The sequence below is a fragment of the Chiloscyllium plagiosum genome, unplaced genomic scaffold (assembly GCF_037043375.1).
Source record: "Chiloscyllium plagiosum isolate Xiang-an unplaced genomic scaffold, Cpla_swu_hap1 HiC_scaffold_18, whole genome shotgun sequence".
Lineage (NCBI taxonomy): Eukaryota > Metazoa > Chordata > Chondrichthyes > Orectolobiformes > Hemiscylliidae > Chiloscyllium > Chiloscyllium plagiosum.
The window spans coordinates 13,062,546-13,079,822 of record NW_028270156.1 but is presented as its reverse complement, the minus strand read 5'-3'; the positions used below and the strand labels follow the sequence as shown (position 1 = coordinate 13,079,822).

General features: G+C 41.5%; 1 long non-coding RNA gene across 2 annotated transcripts in view; it reads left to right on the top strand.

Moving 5' to 3' along the window:
• Positions 1-17,277, top strand: part of LOC122557645 (uncharacterized) — a 268,498-nt gene that overhangs the window by 131,184 nt on the left and 120,037 nt on the right. For both annotated transcript variants that reach the window (XR_015760107.1, XR_015760108.1), the window contains exons 4-5: positions 8,393-8,562; positions 9,036-9,152. This is a non-coding gene — a long non-coding RNA (uncharacterized LOC122557645). The remainder of the gene's footprint in view (positions 1-8,392; positions 8,563-9,035; positions 9,153-17,277) is intronic.

Below are 17,277 nucleotides of genomic sequence, written 5' to 3'. Positions count from 1 at the left end.
ACCTTCCAGCTCAGCGAGCAAACCTACATCCATGAATTTCACAGCCTCAAAACTACCACTGCAAAGATTTAGCTGCAAACCCTGCTCAAACTTTTATATACGTAGGGGTAAAATTGGTCTGTGGACCCCCTTGCAAAATGGAATGGAAATAAATTGCCAGGTAATTTTTAACTGTATCAGTTTTTATTTTTAATTGAATTGGAAATTATTGTCAAGAATTTTCATTTCACGGCAAGTAAAAGTGACAGTCAGACTTGGAATCAATTCTCTAAGAAGTGTTTTTGAACAGCCATTCTACAGACTTTGATGGGGAAAAATTGGGTTCAGTGAAATCAACAGCTGCTGATTCACCTTGAGCCCACTCCCACAGTGTTGGCGTGTAGCAGTGACACCCTGTTACATTGTAATCATGTCACCTCAGTCTTGACTTCCTTATCTCCCCAAAAGGATATTTTAGTTTTAATCCTTTGCCACACTTTTATAATTCCAAATACCTTCTGCATATAATATATTCTGTTTTCACTGAAAATAAAAGTCAATTCTTTATATCCTCATGGGTTTAGGAGGTACTCATTATATTCTGGTACTTGTCTCCCTGTAGATTCACAAATTTCTCTAAAATGTTTCTTTAATCCACCATAAAACTCTCACTCACCTTCAAATACTTTCAGATTCAAGTCTTGTCTAGTTCCTTTTGTAAAGACAATACAAAGTATTTATTAACTAGCTCTTCCATGTTCTTAATGTCATCGACAAATTGATCAATCTTTTCTCTCTGTGTTCTGCTTTGATTTTAACAACACGTTTATTGACTTATGAAGTGGTTCACTGTTCATTTTGGCATTTATGATATTTCCACTTATAACCTTTCTTGGCTTTCCTCATCTGCTTCTTTCTTCACTTACTTTTCAACACCTTTAAACAAGAATACAAGGAAGAAGTATACTATTTGACCAATTGAGACTGCTCCAGCATTCAGAATGATAGTTGCTTAACTTGGACTCCAACTCAATTTTCCTGCCCACTCTGTGTATGCACTGGCAGAACAAAATCTGTCCAGCCCAGCTCAGATCCATTCAACACTGGAACATTTGGAGTAGAGAATTCCAATCCATTGAATTAAGTAATTTCCTCTGATATCAGTCCAAAATGATTGGCCCTTACTCTGAAACTGTGGTGCTGTGGCACCTCTTCAGAATTTGACATCACCTCTGTTATAGACCCCAAACCCCCTCAAAATATATTAAGCAGATAACTTAGACCCTAACTTTTTCTTATTTTAAAGGCAAGTGCCAGGCGCTGTGTTCCAGATGTAAATTGATTGGTCAAACTACTCGACATTAAGCTAAGCATAATTTATTCAAATACTATGGTTAAAATGCAAAAAAAGAGGAATAACTTAACTCTATTGGAAAACTTAAATAGAATAATAGATACAGTAACCATTACAAATTAACTGTTCCAATATAATAACATCCCATCAACACAACCTTGGCCAAAGCCAAACTCAGGAAACCCATTTGTCTCACATGCAATCCAACAATCCAGGAAGAGACCCCCAGCTTTTGGCTATAATCCAGAGAGGGAAAAATAGTTTCCACTTCTCCAAGACCCCAACAACAACTGCTGCTGAAAACTAAAAACTAAAAATCCCTGGTTCTGTGCGTCAAAATATTGGCTATCCCTAATTACCTTTACAATAAGTGGCATAATACTCCCGAGTACCTGAATACTGCATATCCAATTGTAACTATTTCCAAGTCAGTAACTTGCCGGTGGTTGTATTTCCATGCATTCAGAACATGGAACATAGAACATTCCAGCGCAGTGCAGGCCCTTCAGCCCTCGATGTTGCGCCAATCTGTGGAACTAATCTGAAGCCCATCTATCCTGCACTATTCCATTTTCATTCATATGTTTATCCAATGACTATTTCAATGCCCTTTACTGTTTTTCTTTTATTTTTCTTGGTTTTTTTGTTGGAACTGTGAGTTGAGGTTGTTGAAATTTGAACAGCTGGGCATTTTAAAAAGGGAGAGGAATAGAAGATAATGTAACTTAGTTACTGATATAAGGAACAGTGAATGATTTGCAACTGAGTGTGTTACCATATCCAGAATTAGCAGCTGGTTAAATGCTGAGTCGAACATTCAAGGGAGGACTGATGCTAACAAAACAACCACAAAGTTGATGCTTTAAAAAAAAAGTGAGTAAACTTGTATTGGCTGATTATGACAGATTCAGAATGATTATTGGAATTGTTGGGATTGGCTGTTGTTTTTGACTCACTTCAATTCACTGTCCAGTTAATGAATTGTTGAATGTCTTGAGAAAAGAATCCCTGTAAGAAATAAATGAATAATATTGGAAGGTTACTGAAACTGTTCACATTCGCAGATAATTTTGAAATTAGATATAGTTGCGCCTATGAACAACTCATTATCCAAGGATTGCATGAAGGCTTGGCATTCATCATTTGAAACTGCTTAACTAAACTAGCAAATTACAATTGTTTTATTTTATTTTCATTTATCTCCTAACTGTGTCTGTCAGTCTGTCTATCTGTGTTTGAGTGTGGTTATGATCAAAAAAAGATTGGGTCTAAATTATAAATATTAGATTACATTGCTGTTTAGTTTGGTCCTACTGAAGTTACAGTGTTGATAATCAATTGTTAATTTTTATTTAAGTTTTAAACTTACTATCTAAGGTCTGGTAGACTCTGGTTGGGAACGATTGGACAAATTGTGAGGGTCATTGAATATTTTAATTGCACTATGTTGTGACAGTGAGGCCATGTTGCTATTCCTGGCCATGTTGCTATTCCTGGCCATGTTGCTATTCCTGGCCATGTTGCTTGCAAAGGCCATTGCAGAGGGCAGTTAAGAGTAAACCATACTGCTGTGGATCTGGAGTCATATGTATAACAGACAGGAAAGATGGGCAGATTACCTATTCCAAAGGACATTATTGAACCAGAATACTGCATATCCAATTGTAACTATTTCCAAGTCGATAACTTGTCGATGGTTATATTTCCATGCATTTTCTACCCTTGTCCTTCTAGATGATTGTGAGTTTGGAACATACAATCTTGAATAATGTATATGAGCAATAGAAACAAGAGTAAGAGTAAAATATGTGACTGACTAAACCTGTTCTACCCTTCAGTAAGGTCACTGCTGTTCACCCAAATGAGTTCCATCATCCTGCCTTGAAGCACTGTATTGCTTCAATCACTAATGCTTTATCAGTGATGGATCAGAGATGTTCCACAGAAAATAACAGGACTTGGATTCAATCTAACTAGCCACCTTAGAGCATGCAAGAAACGATAACTGACAATTAGGCAAAAGACGATGTGGTGAGTGGAGATTTGTCATGTTTACCCTTTTGATAGAAAGTAAGTCAGGCCTTCACAGAGTCTTCAATTACTTAATTCAATGGAATGGAATTCTCTACTCCAGATGTTCCAGTGTTGAATGCATCTGAGCTGGGCTGGGCAGATTTTGTTCTGCCAGTGCATACACAGAATGGGCAGGAAAATTGAGTTGGAGTCCAAGTTAAGCAACTATCATTCTGAATGCTGGAGCAGTCTCAATTGGTCAAATAGTATACTTCTTCCTTGTATTCTTGTGATGTTTTTGTTTAAGTTACAAACTTGTTATCCAGCGTTTGTTATTTGTAAAGTCTGGTTAGAAACAACTGAACAATTTTGAGCTGAGAGTGTGGTGCTGGAAAAACACAGCCGGTCAGGCAGCACCTGAGGAGCAAGAGAATCAACATTTCAAGCATAAGTTCTCGCAGAGAGATATTGCTAGGCTAAAAGGACAAAAAGTTGGCAAATGACACATGTTGGTGGGGGTGGGGGTGGGGGATGTTGGGGGTGGGGGTGGGGGCTGGGGAGAATGTCGATAGTGGTATTATTGCTGGACTGTCGATCCAGGGAGATGATCAATATTCTGGGGACCCGGGTTTAAATCCTGCCATAGCACATGGTGGAATTTAAATTCAATGAGGAAACAAAAACAGAATTACAAGTCTAATGCCAATTGTCAGGAAAAACCCATCAGGCTCACTAATGTTCTTCAGAGAAGGAAAGCTGCCACCTTTCCCTGGTCTGGCCTGCATGTGACTCCAGACCCATGGCAATGTGTTGAAACTTAACTGCCCCCTGAGCAATTAGGGATGGGCATTAAATGATGCCCTCACCCATGAATAAATTTTTAAAAGTGGGAAAAATGTGAAATTGTTCATTTTGGAAGGGAGAATAAGACAATAGAGTATTATTTAAATAGAGAGAAACTGCAGAAAGTGCAACAAAAGGGATTTGTAGGCACTTGCGCATGAAATACAGAAAGCTAGCTCAAAGGTGAGGTAGTAACCATGAAGGCTAATGGAACATTGGCCGTTATATCAAGGGGGTTTGGAAGAGAAGAGTAGGGACATCTTACTGCAAATGTACAAGGTGCTGGTGAAACCACGTCTGGAATACTGTGAACAGTTTCTGTCCCTTTGTTTAAGGAAAGATGTTGTTTTATCGGAGGCAGTTCAGAACAGGTTCACTAGGATGGTCCCCATATGGAGGGTTTGTCTTATGAGCAAAGGGTAACCATGTTGGAACTCTACTCCCTGGATTTTAGAAGAATCAGAGGTGATTTCATTAACGTATATATGATTTTTAAGGATCTTGACAGGATAAATATTGAGAGGCTGTTTCGCCTCATGAGAGAGTATATGACCAGAGGGTGCAGTCTCAGAATCAAAGGGCATCAATTTAAGACTGAGATGAGGAGGAATTTCCTTTCTCAGAAAGTTGTGGATCTTTGGACCTCCTTGCCACAGAGAGCTGTGGGAGCAGTGCCCTTGTGTATATTTAAGCCTGAGATAGAAAGATTCTTGATCAGTTGGGGAATCAAGAGTTATGGGGAAAATGCAAGAAAGTAGGTGTGAGGCATATTGGACGAATTTTGACCCACGAATAGTGGAGCAGCTAGGCAACCTACTCATTTCATTAGATTCCCTTCAATGTGGGAAACAGACCCTTCGGCCCAGCCAGTCCACACTGATCCTCCAGAGAATAACCCACCCAGACCCATTTCCCTCTGACTAATGCACCTAGCACTATGGGCAATTCACCTGACATGCACACCTTTGGATTGCGGGAGGAAACCAGAGCAAACCCGGGGAGAATATGTAAACTCCACACAGACAGATGTCAAAGGCTGGAATTGAACCCAGGACACTCTTGCTGTGAGGCAGCAGTGCTAACCACTGAGCCACCGTGCCACCCCTGTTCCTATGTCTTATAATCTTATGGTCTTGAGAATCTCAATTTTATTAAAGCAAAGTACTGCGGGCGCTAGAAATCTGGAACAACCACGGTGAATGCGAGAGAAACTAAACAGGCCTGGAGAGAAAAATAGGGTTAAAGTTTTAAAATGTGAACGAGGCACTTTTTAATAGCATGAGAAAGAAACAGCATGAAATGTTTTGAGTCTGGTATGATTCTGTCTCAGAACTGAAGAAACTTCTCCACAGATACTGCTGGACCTGCTGAGTTTCCCCAGATCACTGAGAAATCCAGGTTAACACTATGTGTTACTAACATCTGTACTTGAAATGTAAAACGAATTTGCAAACCCCAAGTTCATATAGCAATTAATTAGTGCAAAAAGGTTTAATAATATATTATTGTTTTTGTTATTTGGACATTTAGGCTCAAAAGTGTAGGACCAGTGGATCTTTGTTTTCTGCTCTGTGAAGGCCTGACTTATTTTCTATCAAAAGGTTAGAAAGTCATCGTGACTGGTGAGTTCAAACCGGCATTTACAAGAAGAGATGAGACATTAGCAGCAAGTTGGTAGTTGAGATGAAAACTGGTAGTGTGTCAAACAATGAAGAAGAAGACCTTAGACTACAGGATGATATAGATGGGTTGTTCAGATGGGCTGAAGAGTGGCAAATGGAATTTAATCCTGAAAAGTATGAGGAGATGCATTGTTGGAGGACTAAAAAGGCAAAAGATGAATGGTTGGATCCAATAGGAAGTACAGAGGATCAGAGGGACTATGGTGTGCATGTCCATAGATCTAAGAAAACCACAGGGCAGTTTGATAAGGCATATGGAAGGCATATCAAATACTCACCTTTATTAGTTAGGCATTTAATATAGGAACACGGAGGTTATGATGGACCAGTGTAAAATGTTAGTTAGGACACAGCTGGAGTACCCCACCATTAGTAATTACATTCAAAAGGGTACAGATGAGATTCACCAGAATGTTGCTGTGAAGATAGACTAGATAGGGCGGGGTTGAAACTTTATTGCTGGAACAGCACAGCAGGTCAGGCAGCATCCAGGGAACAGGAGATTCGACGTTTCGGGCACAGGCCCTTCTTCAGGAATCCTGAAGAAGGGCCTGTGCCCGAAACGTCGAATCTCCTGTTCCCTGGATGCTGCCTGACCTGCTGTGCTGTTCCAGCAATAAAGTTTCAACTTTGATCTCCAGCATCTGCAGACCTCACTTTCTCCTAGATAGGGCGGGGGTTGTTTTCCTTAGAGCACAGAAGGCTGACGGGGTTTGAAAATCCGATTGTAGTATACAAAGTTATGAGAGATTTAGCTAGGGTCGAAGGACAGGAAGGAATATCATTTGGAAAGACAAAAAGGCTTTCCTTCTCTGTTGAGTAGCTATCCCCACTGACCGATCACTATTGCTCCCCACCTGCATTCACCTATCACCTTCCCAACCACCTTTTTCCTAGCTCCAACACCCCCCCTGACCTTGCTATTTATCTCTCGGCCCACTTCTCCCTCCTCATTCCTGATGAAGGGCTTATGTCCAACACACCGACTCTCCTGCTCTTCGGGTGCTACATGACATGCTGAGCTTCTCCAGCGCCACACTTTTTGACTCTGACTCTCCCGCCTCTGCAGTCCTCACTTTCTCCTAGTGGCTATTCTTGGTCTGGCTAATATCTGGAGTTAACTTGGTGAGATACTAAAATATACTACCATTGATGACTCAACAATGGACTCCATTGCAATGTGATGGTACTTAATAGGTTACAATATCAAAAGTTCCATCCAAAAGCTGCAGTTAAAGGAAGTAAATACTGAGGACCAAATGGCTGCTCCCCTTCTCCAGGCAACTTTCTCCTTGTGAAGTCTTAACCTCTTCACTCTGCTAAGTGATTCTGCAGTAATAGTGGACCATTAAGAGAAATGGAAGAGTATATTGCAGTAATATATTTACCTACTGGTAATTCTAGCTTGCCTGCATCATGGCTTAATGTTTCACTTTATTAAATATTTACCAACAACCTACTAGCCATATGTCACTGAGTTTGCATGTTGACAGATTCAGTGTTCATCACCTTTACAAACGGTTTCTGTTGAAGCTGTCAGATCCAGAAGGCTCTTAAAACTGGCCTTAATAAGCTCCTTTCACCTTCTGTAAATCCCTTTGATAGCTCAGTGTCACCATTTCATTGGCTTTCAATTGAAATGTCTCGTGGTACCTTATGGCTATGGACCTGTCGAGGCTTTCTTTCAGCGAGTTAGTAGTGAAAGACACACGACCCACAGCCGTGATGTAAAGTGATAGGCTTGTTGCCATCCCTGATGTTTATTGTCTTTGCTTTTGAAAAGAATGGCCATTTTCCACCAGCACATAAAAATGGTCAGATGATATGATGTTTGCAAAGATTACATGAAAAGACATTTCCCCTTTTGTATGATTCAATAGACTGTGTTTAAAAGAGCTTTCAAAAATCAAACCCACACATTTTACATCATCCAATGTTGCACTAAAGTTCAGAGACACGTCAAAGAATTTTAATCAAAGCAGATGTCAGTAATTGGTGATTACAAACCTGGGAATTTCATAGAAATGACTGTTGTTTCCGGGACATCGTGCACTTAAAAGATTTCTTGTGTCTGTAAAATTTGTGACATTAATAATAGATTTCTTTTGATTGGGTGATTGGATTCTGGTTGTTCTTTTAGATAGTTATTTTACACTTACATTTCTAACCTTCGGTGAAAATTAAAGAATTAAGCTTCGTTCAATATTGTCCAGATCTTAATGACAAAACATCAGAATGTTATCAGTAAATGGCATTAAATATAAAAGCTAATGGTTATGCTGAGGACAGGGTAGACAGTGCCAAATCTGTTTGCTTGTCGTGACTTGCATGGGAATTAGAATTAGCTAACCCATAGCCAAGTCATTCCAGTACAGCTACAGTTTTGGCCTTCCCCTGGTTTTGTGGAAAACTGCCCAGGGCCCATCCAGCCCAATCAAATACCACCCAATCTTGATCACCAGCAGAACATCACTAGCTTAGAAATAACCTGCTCGCTGATTCTCAGTTTGTGTTCTGCCAGGGATACTCAGATCCTGAACTCATCACAGTTTTGATTCTGATGAAGGGCTTATGCCTGAAACGTCGATTCTCCTGCTCCTCGGGTGCTGCCTGACCTGCTGTGCTTTTCCAGCACCACACTCTCCACCCCAGTTTTGGTTCAGACATGAACAAAAGAGCTGAATTCTAGAGGTAAGGCATCTTATGAAACCAATAATGTATGGACTAATGATTTATGAACCCTGTTTGATTTTTTTTTTAGTCCTGGGACTTTCATGGGATGAATGGATGTATAAATAGAAAAATCACTGACTTAAAATGGCTACCATGATCAGTTGACCACACAGATTAGCCAAGTGTGTGCAACTGAAATGGAATAAATGAAACGGTCTGAATTGAAATTAGCATTATTATCAAAAACACTGAATCTAGTTCACTCAATCAGATATGAGGAAACACTAAACTCCTATTTTGACTTACACCTGTATAAGTTTCATCTACAAGGAGATGAAAGATGTCACCTGTAATTATCAAGCTTGGGGACAATAAAATGTGACATTAAAATACATAAACCTGCTGAATTTTAGGAAGCTGATTATAGCAGAAGAAAAGAGGTTAATTTTGGGCTTTAACCAACTAGAGAACATGCTCTCTTTATCCCTCAGGAAAGATAAAATGAAATATCAGAAGACCGAAAACACAGAGGACAACTGAAATATTTACAACTGTCGAGGATACAAGACATTGATTAAGCAAGTGTGGTCTCAAGGACTCCCAAATTGGTAAAATTTATTTCTTTTTCTTTCCCACTGAACTCCTTTCATCTTTCTTTTGCATTGGACACTATCGTTTTGTCACTTTGTACCTGCGTGCATGTACGTTGCGTCTTTATTATTTATCTGAGGATGAGCACGTAATTGTTTTGTCTTTCACTCAAAACAATCTTGTAGTTGCTCCTTACTGATACAATGGGTGAATACAGCTTTATTGGAGAGAGAGATAGCCTCATGCAGTCGAAGATGTCAAATCTTTGATGCATCCAACTGAGGAGTTGGCACAGAGAGGATGGATGCACCCTCTTCACTTGAAACACCGAATCACAATAATGTAAATGTAGACCGTTCAGTCCATTGTGTCTGTACTGGCTCTATTATCTAGTGCCAATTTCCTGCCTTTTCCACACTATTACCATCCCCAAAAAAGCATCCAATGCCTTCTGGAATTTGCCATGAACAGACTTCTAAGCATTGCACAGAGTTAGCCATACCCTAACAACTCATGAACCACAATCACGGTCAAAACCTAAGCCTGAACCACGGATCTTTAGATCCTCTGTCAAATGCTCTCCCCAGCCAAGCAATTTCAGCCAAGTACAAAACTGGGGGATTAATCTCCAAGATAGTTCCTTAGCAAACGTATTGGCTTGGGGAAAATAAATAGTTCTTCAGAAGGTAATTTAAAATAAAAACCGCAGAAGTGATTATCTTGGGTCTCTAATATTAAAAAGCTGAGACGTCTACTTTTGATGCTTATACTTTCACAAAAGAGTAATTTGTAAAACGTTAAAGGTACTGTCCTCAGAAGGATTAAGAGGAAAGCTAGTTAGAGAAAGCAGAATTGTCCCTGACTGTTAAATGGAAGGTGAGAAACTACGCCAAGTGCAGCCAGTGTGTTAAACCAGTTTGTGTGAAAGAGGAATTGTTGGTTCAGGTGTCACCCGGAAACTCCAGCTGTGAACTGGCAACTGCTGCATGATGTTGGGCGGTATCTGCTCAGGCTATGGAACCAGAGGAGGTCTCAGACAGGGCCGGAGACAGTGAAGGTGAACACACCGCCCCTCCCCTAGTGGGAGAGCCAAAGCAGAAGGCGAACATTCTCCTGATGGCTGTAGAGGTCTAGGAAAAGTGAAAGGTTTGGCGGCAAACCCACCTGTAAAGTAAAGGGAAATGTGAACGCTGTTCTCAGATGTTGGCTGCTGCTTGCACAATGCTCAATACCATTTGTGACCGCTCAGATACTTCAGCAAAGCCTGACATTCATCTCACACAAGTACCAGACAATGAACATCTCCAGCAAGACAGAATCTAACCTTGACATTCAATGATATTAACATCTTTGAGTTCTCAGCATCTGAAGGTTATCATTGACCTGAAATTGAATGGGCAAAGCCATAGAAATGCTATAGTCACAACAGCAGGTTAGGGATTAGGAATTATGTGGCAGGTACCTCAACTCTTGACTCCCTTGTTTCTTATCATCATTTACAAACCATGTGGGTGGGATGGAATACTCTCCATTCACCTGCATGTGTGCAGCTCCAATAACACTTAACCAGCTTGACACAATCCAGGAGAAAGTAATCCTCTTGATTCGAACCCCATCCACCATCTTCAACTTTCACATTCCTCATTAGTACTTCAAAGTTTCAGCAGCATGTACCATCTGTAAGATGCACAGCAGCAACTCACCAAATCTCCCTCAACAGTCCCTTCTGAACCCATGACCCCTACCATTGAGAAAGCTAAAGGCGACCAATACATGGGAACACCACAACAGCTGCAAGTTCCTTTCTTGGTCGCACATCACCGTGACTCAGTACAGCATCACCTTCCTTCCACTGTGTCTGCTCAAAATGCTCGGAGCTCTTCTCTAACAGCATTGTGCGTGTCTCAACCCTTAAGGGCTGCAGCGGTTCAAAAGTCAACTTGCAACCACCTTCTCTGGGGATATAAATGAGCAATAAATGGTGGCTCAGCCAAGGATGTCCACATCCTGTGAATGAACAAACAAAAAAAAACACCTGGAACTACATTTCCGTGATTCAGATGTAAAAACTGTGGCACTCAGTTTGTGAAGAGGGTGAAATCACTTAAAGATAGTCTTCACCTCCAAGAGAGGAGAAGCACTTATGCTGCAGCCTGAAGTGGACACTTCGATGAGATAAATAATTACAGGGATTGTAGATCAAGGGAAGATATAATGAAAGGCAGACTCGTTGGAAACATTGAGGATCAAATGGAACTTAGTATATATGTTCATTGGTTCCTTAAGGTAGCTGGCCAGGAGGATAAAGTGGCTAAGAATGCAAATGGGATAATTCCTTTATTAGCCAAGGCAGAGAGTTTAAGAGCAGGGAGATTATGGCTAGACTGTGTAAAACTTTGGTGAGGGCATAGTTGGAGTATGGTGTCAGAGAAGCTGCAAAGGGATATGGACCGGTTAATTAAGTCAGCAAAAAAAATGGAAGACGGAATTTAACGTAAGAAAGTCTGAGATTTTCCACTTCAAAAAGAAATATGGAACAGCATTTAGTGAGAGATTTGGAAATGTTGATAACCAGAGGGACTTGGATGTCTTTGTAACTAAATCACAGAAGCTTAACAAGCAGGTAGAGCAAGTGATTAAAGGTAAATTCTATGTCAGCCTTTACTGTAATGGGTTTGGATTATAAGTGTAAGGAAGTCTGACCATTACATTGAGACTGCGCAAGACTGGACCAAGAGCACTGTGAATAATTTTGGCCTCCTTGCCAATGGGTGATGAATCTGCATGAAAAGGGGTGCTATTGATTCCTGGGATGGGAGAATTGTCCCCTGCACAGTAATTGAACAGACTTGACCAAATTCCTCAGCAGTAGAAGAATGTGAAACAATGTAACTTAGAATAAAAGATCAGACCCTTCAAGATTGAGATAAGAAGGAACTTTTTCACTCAAAGGAAATTGAATGGTTAGAATTCTCTATCCCAGAGGGCTGTACATGTTCTGGTTTTAAATACATACCTGGCAGAGTTTGATGGATTTTTGAATACTATGAGAACCAGGGCATTTGGGGATAGTGTGCGAAGGTGGTGAAGTAAGGGATCAGCCATGATCTTCTAGAATAGTGGGTAAAGTGTTGAGGGCTAAATGGCCTACTCCAGCTCCTATTTATGTTAGATAGGCAGAAGCAGTCTGGCATCAGCACAATATTGTTCTGCCATGCCTCTTATTGCCATGACTTCCTGAGTGGGTTTATGGCATGGGATGCCAGGAACCGGATGTAAATTAATATGGTGCAAATTTCACCCATTGCAATAAAGGCGTACATACCAATTGTTGTTAATGTCTTGCTCCACTTGCCTGTTAACATCCTGTAATTTAGTTACATGGACATTAAGCATTGGATCTTACTTTTATCCAATGATTAGTTCACAAGCCATTACATACGAAGGAGCCCAATTCCATCAGGCTTACGTTGTACTTCCAATGCAGTCACTGCTCTTGACACTGGACACATAGGCATGAGCTTTCAGAGAGCTGGAGATGTAGTATAAGGGTGTAAACATCTGAAAGGATTAATACTGATGTGTGCCTTAGCAAAACTCATTATGAAGATGTCATATGCATCTGGCAGGAGACGGTTTATGATCTCAATGAAGCAAGATGGACCATTCAGGTCCTCCTCATAGTCTGTAATACTTCATATCAGTGCGGCTTGTACAGTGCTTCTAATTTACAATAAGCCACACCTTGTTTAAGACACCAGTTTCTCCTTGTTAGACTAGTAAGTGGCTTTGTTCTACCACACCAGACCAAATGGGACCTATAGATCCCTTCCCAAATGATTGAAGAAAACCAGTCCAATGGTGTGCAATAATGCAGAGCCTCATGCAGCATAATGGTGAGGAATGGTTATACAATCTGAGCAGTGGGGCAGATTTCATTCAGCTGCCTCAGACCATATACTGGAGGCAGTCAAGGTCTGAAGCTCTCTTCAGACACAACTCCTCGTGTAGACAATCAGCAGCAGGAGGAGCTGCTCATTGTGCAATCCTATAGAGAAAAGTCTTCAAGAAGTAGAATCTCTAGCCAATGGTCAAAACATTGCAGACCTGGCAAGAGACACCCTGCAACAAGAGAGCTAGGAGCTCCTTGGCGCTGAGGGATTAGTCACTTCAAGACCGTTGAAGATTGTATTGGATGTCACCAATCAGTGATAGTAGACCCACATAGGGGGTTCAGTGTAGAGTGAATGGTCATTGACAGCTCCATGGCTAAAGTTTCAATCCTTAGTGGGCAAAGTTAAAAATCACACAACACCAGGTTATAGTGCAACAGGTTTATTTGGAAGCACTCGCTTTTGGAGCACTGCTCCTTCATCAGCACCTTCAAGTTAGTGGGCAAAAGAAAACTTTAAAAAATACAACATGGAATTGCCGGCTGAGAAAGCTAGATCCAAAGAAAAGTGTGTAGAGCTGAGACGGAGCATCTCCACCAGCCGGAGCAGGCACTGCCAGGTGTGCCTATGGGCAAGAGGCATCCAAGGCCAGAGAAGCAATACAGATGTGAGTCACAGCTCTGGGGATGTGCAAAGCTGGGATTAAAGGGAGATATTTAAAACATAAGCAGCTAAGAAAAAGGTTCGACTTTAATAAGACTGCAGAAGAGATTATTAAAATCACAGGAAACGTGGGAAGCATTATTGAAACCACAAGCAGCAGGAATCGATCAAAAAAATGAATTAAACTATTAATTTTATTAGAGCCACACACTGCAGAATTAGCCAGATAAACAGTGATCAAAATGCACCATTATTAAATGTCATGGGATGGGATTCTTTTTTTTATTCACTCATGGGACATGGACGTTGCTGGCTGGGTCAGCATTTATTGCCCGTCCCAAGTTGCTCTTGAGAAGCTGGTGAGGAGCTGTCTTCTTGAACTACCGCAGTTCACCTGCTGTGGGTTGACCCACAATGCTCTTAGGGAGGGAATTCCAAGAGTTTGACGCAGCAACACGAAAGGATCGGCAATTTTTCTCCAAGTCAGGATAGTGAGTGGCTTGGAGGGGAAGTTGCAATTAGTGGTGCTCCTAATGTATCTGCTGCCCTCGTCCTTCTGAATGAAAGTGGTTGTGGGTTTGGAAGGTGCTGTCTGAGGATCTTTGGTGAATTTCAGCAGCACACCTTGTAGACTATACTCCTGCTGCCACTGAGCGGTGGTGGAAGGAATAGATATTTGTGGATTTGGTGCCAATCAAGTGGGCTGCTTTGTCCTGGATAATGTCTAGTTTGTTGAGTGTTGTTGGAACTGCAGGCAAGTGGGGAGTATTCCATCACACTCAAGACTTGTACCTTGTAGATGGCTTTGGGAAGTCAGGGAGTGAGTTACACATTGCAGTATTCCTATCCTCAGGTCTGCTTTTATAGCCATTGTGTTTATGTGGTGAATCCAGTTGAGTTCTGGTCAATGGTAACCCCCAGGATGTTGATAGTGGGGGATTCAGTGATGGTAGCACCATTGAATGTTAGGGGAAAGTGGTTAGACTGCCTCTTATTGAAGATGGTCATTGCCTGGCATTTGCGTGGTATGAAAGTGACTTGCCAGCCCAAGCCTAGATCTTGTTGTATTTGAGTACAGACTGCTTCAATAGCTAAGGAGTTGCAAAAGGTGCTGAACATTGTATAATCATCAGCGAACATCTTATTTCTGACCTTGTGGTGGTGGTGGTGGGGGGGGGGAAGGGGAGATGGTGGAGAGCAGCAGTCCTCTATGAAACAACTGAAGGTGTTTGGGCCTGGGACACTACCCTGAGGAACTCCTGCAGGGATGTCCTGAAGTTGAGATGACTGATCTCCAACAACACAATCACCTTGCTATCTCCTTGGTATGACTTCAGCCAGCAGAGAGTTTGCCCCTGATAACCATTGATTCTAGTCTTTCTAGGGGTCCCTGATGCCACACTTGGTTGAATACAGCCTTGATGCCCAGGGCTGTCAGTCTCACCTCACGTGTGGAATTCAGTCTCTTTATCCATGTTTGAGCCATCACTGTAATGAGGTCAGAATGAGTGGGAGAAAGTGAGGACAGCAGGTGCAGGAGAGTCAGTGTCAAAATGTTTGGTGCTGGCAAAGCACAGCATGTCAGGCAGCATCCAAGGAGCAGAAGAGTTGACGTTTTGGGCATAAGCCCTTCCCTGGCTGTCTATGAGCAGATTATTCCTGAGCAGATGTTGCTTGATAGTACGGTTGATGGCACCTGTCATCACTTTACTGATGGTTGAGATAATACTGAAGGGGGAGTAATTGGCCAGGTTGGTTTGTTCTCTTTGATGTATACATGTCATACCTGGGCAAATGTTCACAACATCGAATGTCTGCTTGTGCACATCCACCAATATCATTTATTGTATCCGTTGCTCCCAATGCGGTCTCCTCTACACTGGGGAGACTGGACGCCTCCTAGCAGAGTGCTTTAGAGAACATCTCCGGGACACCTGCACCAATCAACCACATCGTCCGGTGACCCAAAATTTCAACTCCCCCTCCCACTCTGCTGAGGACATGGAGGTCCTGGGCCTCCTTCACTGCCGCTCTCTCACCACCAGACGCCTGGAGGAAGAACGCCTCATCTTCCTCCTCGGAACACTTCAACCCCAGGGCATCAATATGGACTTCAACAGTTTCCTCATTTTCCCTTCCCCCACCTCACCCTAGTTCCAAACTTCCAGCTCAGCACTGAGCCCATGACTTGTCCTACCTGCCAATCTTCTTTTCCACCTATCCACTCCGCCCTCCCCCCTGACCTATCACCTTCATCCCCTCCCCCACTCACCTATTGTACTCTATTCTACTTTCTCCCCACCCCCACCATCTTCTCACTTATCTTTCCACCCTTCAGGCTCTCTGCCTTTATTCCTGATGAAGGGCTTTTGCCCGAAACGTCGATTTTACTGCTCCTCAGATGCTGCCTGAACTGCTGTGCTCTTTCAGCACCACTAATCCAGAATCTGGTTTCCAGCATCTGCAGTCATTGTTTTTACCTTGTGTTGTATCTATCCAATCTAGAACAGTTTGGCTAGGGAAGCAGCAGGTTGAGCACAAGTCTTCAATACTATATTGCTCGAATTTTGTCAGGGCCCCTAGCCTTTTCAGTTTCCAGTGCCACCAAGCATTTCTTGATGCCTTGTGGAGTCAATTGAATTATCTGAAGATTGGCATCAATGATGTTGGACACCAGTGAAGGAGGCTGAGATGAATCATCCACTTGGCATTCTAGATGAAGAGTAATGTGAATACTTCAGCCTTATCTTTAGCGCTGATAATACTGTGCCCTTGTACCACTGAGATGGGGATTTGTGTTTAATTTGTCCACCACTATTTATGACTGGATGTGGCAGGACTGCAGAGCTTATATCTGGCCTGTTGGTTCTGGGATCACTTTTATTTGGCTATCACTTATTGCTTATTCTGTTTGGCACGCAAGTAGTCCTTTGTTCTATCTTCATCAGGTTGAGAACCCATCGTTAGGTACACCAAGTACTGCGTGATAAATTGACAATTTTTGCCCATCTATTGAGAGTGCTGGTTTGTAAGGTGCCAGTTAAAACAACATTTGCTGTACTATTATGTTGTATTTTCCTGTGAATATTAGGAACATCCTATAAGTGAACAGTTATCAGTCTTAATTGTATATTAATCATTTGCAGATAATGGACATTATCTGTGAATTTTCTGTGTCTCATTGAAAAGAAATAAGCTAAAATATTATTTGTAAAGTGATGTGGTACATGTTTATTCTAAGTATCTCTATATATACATGATGAAAGATTCGTGCTAATTGGTACATTCCTGGTCCACAGGTGTTGGTTAATAAAAACGTTTACTGTACATTCTTAGTTTTTAAAAATATGGTCGGACCTACAAATTTAATTTCCCTTCCATGGGCTACTTTGTGTTGCAATAAATGTTAAAACGCTTTTTATATTTTCTATTCTAAATATTACACTTAGCCTGGGAAACTTCGGTACAATTGATATTTTCATTTTAATGCCAGTCTTGACTTGTAAGTTGACTTCTGATAAATTCTACCATCACTGTTGGCAGATGGAAATCCTACAAATCTCCTACACTTCCACTATTTCTACTA